The sequence below is a fragment of the Diceros bicornis genome, chromosome 13 (genome assembly GCF_020826845.1).
Source record: "Diceros bicornis minor isolate mBicDic1 chromosome 13, mDicBic1.mat.cur, whole genome shotgun sequence".
In the NCBI taxonomy this organism is placed as follows: Eukaryota; Metazoa; Chordata; class Mammalia; order Perissodactyla; family Rhinocerotidae; genus Diceros; species Diceros bicornis.
In genome coordinates, this window is record NC_080752.1 from 55,466,658 (window position 1) to 55,473,019 (window position 6,362).

At 49.3% G+C, this 6,362-nt stretch overlaps 1 long non-coding RNA gene across 2 annotated transcripts; it reads right to left on the reverse strand.

The window, feature by feature from the left end:
- Positions 1 to 868: 868 nt before the first annotated feature.
- On the reverse strand, positions 869 to 4,577 carry LOC131413220 (uncharacterized). Of its 2 annotated transcripts, none has more exons than XR_009221911.1 (3): positions 2,912 to 4,577; positions 2,051 to 2,161; positions 869 to 1,025 (listed from the first exon to the last, which is right to left on the reverse strand). It is a non-coding gene; the product is annotated as an uncharacterized LOC131413220 (long non-coding RNA). The 2 variants fall into 2 exon arrangements; XR_009221910.1 differs by having other exon boundaries at positions 869 to 1,474.
- Positions 4,578 to 6,362: the final 1,785 nt, after the last annotated feature.

Below are 6,362 nucleotides of genomic sequence, written 5' to 3' on the forward strand. Positions count from 1 at the left end.
TGGAAAGGGAGGAGCTGGCTCGATCTCGGTGGTTCTTCTTTTATGATCGGAGTTTCGTGGGTGCAGGGGAATGTGCTGGAGTGGACCCCACATCCCCGGCTCTGCCTTGAGCATGAGGAAGAGCCATGGGGCTCTTATCCCCCAGTTCTGTGCCGGGGAAAGAAAGAGGCTTCCAGAAAATTCCCAAGGACTGAACTTGACTGTGAGCTCCCCGTGAGGCTGGGCCTGGAGGGAGCAGAAGCAGATACTGATAAGCCTTCCAGAACCGTGACTTCCCGCACAGGTCACACGCACATCCGTGGACACACACCATTCCAGCGAGAGCCAAACGGTCGAAAGAAGAAGAAAAGATTGCCGAGATGCTAAAAGCGCTCGCGTCCATAGAAGCGGTCGTGAGATCCAGCACGTCACGAGGAGCTTTGCCAAAGTTGCCCGGAGGCCGAGAGCCAAGCCCTGCTGGTCCCTTCCCCGGCAGTGGGCCTGGGTCTTAAAGCGGAGCTGTTCTCTCCCCCTCCACGCAGGCCTCCCAAGCCGCCTGGCTGCCTCCAGCCAGCTGGACCTCCATCGGAGCGTTCCTGAGGCCAGTGGATGCAGGGGAGCCCCTTCGCTGGGTTGGAGACCCTTGCCTTCACCTGCTGGACACCGCAGACGGCTCCTTCGCGGTCAGTTCCTCCAAATCGACAGACTTTTGGAATTCCTAGAGCACACCAAGAAAAGTGGGACTTTGTTTCACTTCACGGACTGTTTGGATTATCCCTCGTTAGTAGTGAAGAAGAGACTGATCTTTTCCTTAAATTGAACCTTCATCAAACTACCTTTCTCTAGACGATATTGTACAAATATTATGTATATATTAAACTTCAGTGAATTATTAACGGTGTCTGTCTCAGTGTTGCATTGCAAGTTGTAAATGTGTGCCATGTAGCAGTCAAGATCAGCTGGAGAGAACCTCAAACTCCTGGACAGGGTGTCCATCTGGTTTTCCAAACTCAGAAAGGCTAAATCCCAGTGATGCGTGAGGAAGTCTGCTTTTCATGGGGGAAAGAAAAATAATCACCATGAACAACCACAGCACATTCCCCAGCCCTTTTTGCAGAACCAGGCACCAGGTAAGCACCTGCCTTGGCTGATTCCATGATTTCCTAAAATAACTTTATGAGGTTCATCTTCTTACCAACCCACTTTTCAGAAGAGCAAAGTAAAGCTCACAGAGGTGTGTTGACATTCCCCAGACACACGGTTGGTAGATGGGACACTAACCACTGTGCTCTGGAGGCGGCAGCACTCGCCTATGGGGCAGCTAGTCCAGTACCTGTTGGGTGGTGGTGAAGACCTGGTACATGCATGGGAAGGCGGCAATGTAGGAGATGTTTCTATCCGGGAAAGCTGGTACCAGGGACTCTACCACCTTCTCCATTGTGCCTGCCTTGGGGGTCGGCATTGAGTAGGCCTCATCCCGGGAGAGGGTTGACTCCTTTTCACACCAAGTGGACGAGGAGGAACAAATAGTGAGTGGCATCACCATGAGCCACCAGGAGGATCAGGGTCTGGAGCTCAGACCAGAAACTCCCATCACCTCAGGAACTTGGGCAAGAGGAGGGACATGAGTGCCCACACAGAAAAAGGTTCCAGGCTTTAAAAGCATCATTTGATTTTGGGGAGAGTGATAAACAACCAGTACCTTCAAGGCTTTGTGTTAGCTGAGAAACAATAGCACCTCCCTGTATTGATAGCCTGTGTTAAGAGCATTATCTCAGTGAGTCATCAACAAACGTCCCCACTGTAGATATTGAGAAACAGAGGGTTAGGGATTTCAAGGGGCTGCTCAAGATCACACAGGTCAGAACTGAGAACTGCCCCTACCATGGGCTGCATGACATTCCCTCTAAACTACCTGAGGCTTCATCAGCACCTGGCATGAAGCGGAAGGCTCTGGGGAAACCACATTCCTGGAAGGAACCCAGGGGATTCAGCAGATTGACTGGGTTCTGGGTTCACCCCGGTCCTCTCAGTGTCCTGGGTATGGAGACCACTATGTGCCCACACTTACCCCAGACCAGTGTTGGCCATTGTTCATCGCCAGATGCATCTGCCCCTTGTCTAGTGAGATGGAGGAGTTGAACCCATCAACCAGCTCCTTGACAATGTCCTGGGTGGAGCTCTACAAAGACAGAAACCAGTACCGTGCCAGTAAGCATGAGGGGCCATCCACCCACTTGGTGGTTCTATGTTACAGCAGACCCAGCAAACTAACACAGTCTATGAGGACACATTTAAGATGTTCCTGCAGCACTGCTGAAATGGCAACAGAATTGAATCATGTCAAGGTCCGACAACATTGAAAAGCTGAATTGCTGTGGCAAATGACTTCCTTTATGGGATATTATGAAGTCACATTAAGGCCACAGCTCCTGACCTGACAGCCCTACAGTGATTTGATGCAGTCTGTGAAATGACAAGTTGCACAGAAATGTATAGAATTGGAGGAACCAAGCTAATCGAAGCCTGGATTCCTCATCCACAAAACTTGTGAGCTATTAAATATTTGTAGTTTTAAGATGCATGGTATTGGGGCAACGCTTTCAGAGAGGAAGGGATAACTAACAATCTAACAGCCCCCAAGATCTGGCCCTGCCCTCCTCCTTCTGCTCCTCTCTCTTCCCAGGCTCGCTCCAGCCACACTGGTCACCTTTCTAACCGCCTCAGGTCAAACTCACTTCTGCCTGCAAGTCTCTGTACCAGTGGTGCCTTCTCCCTGACACACTGCTCCCAGACTTGTGCAGGGATGGCTCTCTCTTGTCATTCTAGTCTCAGTAAATGTCACCCCAGTGAGGCCTTTCAGATCTTCCTACCCAGCGACTGCCATCTCATCTCTCACAACACCCTGCTTTGTTTTCAGGTTAGCACTTACTCTTTTCTTTCACATGTCTTGCTTCTGTGCTTTTGTCCTTCTCTCCTCCAGACTGAAAGCTCCTGGAAGAGAGAGACCATTTGGCACCTGGCACAGGGTGAGCCATAATCTCGGAATAAATAAATAAATAAATCTCCGAATAAATAAATAAATGGGGAGATCTTGGAGCTCTTCTTCCTGCCTCTGCCCAGCTCATTCTGTAGAAATGATCACTAATCGTAGGAGGTGCATATTGTTTCTGAAGCAGAGGCGTGGCCGAAATGACATTCTGCATGGCTCTTCCTGCCCCAATTGCTCCAGCAAAGCTCAGTGGGCACCATGAACCAGGAGGCTGCCTGTCCCCTGGTGGCCAGCACTAGCACTGCAGCCCCAGGCAGGAATCTTTCTTTGGGTGACCTCAAGGCAAAGGCTCTCCGGAGTCCCAGGAGTAAAACAGCAGGCCCTGAAGGATTTCAGGGCTGTGGAAGGGACCTCAGAAGACACTCCTGCCGCCCTCTTTGCCACTCCCCTCTGGGGTGTCTAGTTTTCTCAGAAGGCATCCTCACCTCAGCCAGGGCAATGATTCCCCCTACTTCCAAATGAGGACCCCAAGGATCCAAGTATGAGTGGTCTTGTTCCTGGACCCTTAACTTTCAGTCCCTGGCTCTGTCTTGTTCTTCCCTACCCCAAGTCCTCATTCCCCAAGCTCCTCTCTGCCACGAAGGACCTTCAGGGAGTGGGAAGCATTTATCCATGTCCTTGGAGGACAATGGGTCATTGGTAGAGAATCAAGGTCTACAGACTTTCCAAGCATGCAGAACCCTTGGGTACTGCCATTGCAAGAGCCCAATTTGTAGAGAAGGAAACTGAGACCTTCTCTCCTGTAGTCCCTGTCTATACTAGGGGATGAAGTATGCTCGGTCCACTTCCAGGAGCCTAGCACAGTAGACTGCAGGACCCCAGTCCCTGTCCTCTGGAGACTACTATGGAGTTGGCCCCTGCCCAGGCAGGACTGTGGGAAATTTAAGGATCGCCTTCATGCTATGGACCTCTGGACATGTTGCCGGGAGAATGGATGCCCCTACTCTATTGCAGAGCTGGCTCCAACCCCTCTCTCCTCTTTCCCTTGTCATTTTCAGGGTGTCTGCTCTTCTTAACCACCCTCCCATAGTCCCCAGCTGGAAGTCTGCTTCTGTTTGTGCATGCCTGCGTGCTTGTGGGGATGCAGGAAGGAAAATGGTCCAAACTGGGAGGGGTTGGGTAGGATCCTAGTCCAAACTAGGATCTTAGGGGCTTTCATTTCCAAAGTAAACATGACTGGAGGAGTTGGGCCCGGGCCTATGAAGCCGGTGTCCTCACTTTTCTTCTTGACTCTGACCACATACTGTGCCCTGGGCCTGCCTCTTTCTGAGCCTCAGTTTCCCAATTATACAAAGAGGGGCTGAATGCAGAATTTCATAAGCACAAGCACAGCAGGGCATGTTTTCAGGCTCCATCGACACTGGATGGGGTGTTGGAGTGGGCGAGCTCAAGTGGGCACAGGTGCACAGGCCTCCTAACATGGGCAGATGCTGGTGGACATGGAGCGGGAGCAGCCAGGTCTCCTGTTGAAGGCCCAGTGCTCACAAGCAGCCCCAGGACTGTGAGTGCCCCTGAGCCCTGCCTTGCCGCTGGCATGAGCACTGCACCAGCTGTTCTGCTCATGAGATGAGTTCTTTGAGATCCTCTACCTGCAGCCTCCGAGAACCCCATATCTTCTGCAGCCCCATGGGCACCCCCAGTGCAGTCAGGCAGGTCCTCAGGGTGCTGGACCTGGTGGGCCTGCAAAGTCTGAGAGGAAGGAGTCCCTTCTCTATTTTCCCCTGGCTTTGTTACATCTTCAATATGACAATTTTGTCATGGTATGACTGAGCTTGAGCATATTTTCATACATTTAGGACTATTTATATATCATTTTCCGTGAACTGTGGGTTCGTGTCTTTTGTCAATTTTTCTACTATGTGTTATTTTTCTTATCAATTTCTAGGAACTTTTTCTAATTGGGGATATGAACCCTTTTGTGACATGAATTACAAATATTTCTTCTCAGTTTATCGTTTCTTCCTTCTTTATTGTGATGTTTTCGTTTGGTTCAGGTTTTTTTTTGGTATTTTTATTTGTTTGCTTTGCTATGTATTGTTAATATGTCACTTCTCCCCTCATTGATCTACAGATTCATACAATCACAATAAAGTATCTCAGCAGATATCTTGTGGACACTGACTATGCAATTTCAAAATCTCCATAGAAATACTAGTGGCCACATTTAGTCAAGACAATCTTGAAGGAGAATAAACTTGGAGGGCTTCTGCTACTAGATATGAAGCCTTGGTATAAAGCTACAGTCATCAGGGAGGTGTGCTGTCATAGTGCAGGGACAGCCACAAGGAGAAGTAGAAAGAATAGAGTCCTCCTGGGACCCAGACATACGAACATTTGTATGTGACAGAAGAGGCAGGCAGAGCACTGGGGAAAAGACAGTCTTCTCAGTAAATGGCCCAGGGGCACTGGTTACCCACACAGGAAAGAAATTCATCTTGATTCCTACTTATACCATAAACAAAAGTCAACTCCAGGTGGATTTTACATCCAAATGTGGTGTTTAAAACAATGACATTTGTAGTAGATAATACAGGATAATATTCTCATGACTTTGGGACAGGCAAAGGTTTCTTACACAGATCACAGGGTACATTAAACATAGAGACAAAAATTAATAAATTGAACCTTAAGAGAAGTCAAGATAGCGGCATAGGCAGACTCGGAACTCACCTCCTCCCATGGCCAGCAGACATACAACTATTCTTGGAAAAATTACCCCTGAGAGAGAACTGAAAACTAGATAAGCGGAACCCCTGCAACAAGTGGCAGTCCTAACTGAGGTAGAAGTGGCAGAAATTCCCTTCTGGAGACAAAAAACGTCACTTTCACAAGCCACAAGACTTCACGGCCATGCAGAGGGAACCCAAAGGTATGCAGCCTTCCCTGGAGGAGTGGGGGACCTGAGCCAGGGAGGGGAGTGTTGCTGCTATAGGCAATTTTTGGACACAACACAACTGAGACAAGTGTCGTAATATCTGGCTTTGCTGGCTACTAACAACAACAGGGAGTACCCCTAGAAAAGCTGAGTCACAAAGAATTTAAAGCCGGCTCTTAAAGGGCCCATACACAAATTCACCCATTTCAGAAAGCAACCTAAAATCACCAGAAAGAAAGGTGCACAGTCCTTTGGTGAAAAGAGACTCACCTGATAGGCTCTGGGTGCATCTCCATGAAAGGTGAGACCTCTCGAGGGACTGGGACATTGGTGGCAGCCATTGTTGTGACCTGGCATGGGTATGGGCATGCTGACATACATGCTGGCAGACACCATTGGAGTTCTCCCTGTGACTTGCTAGTCCAGGGTCTGCCTCACCCACTAGAGCACCGATTT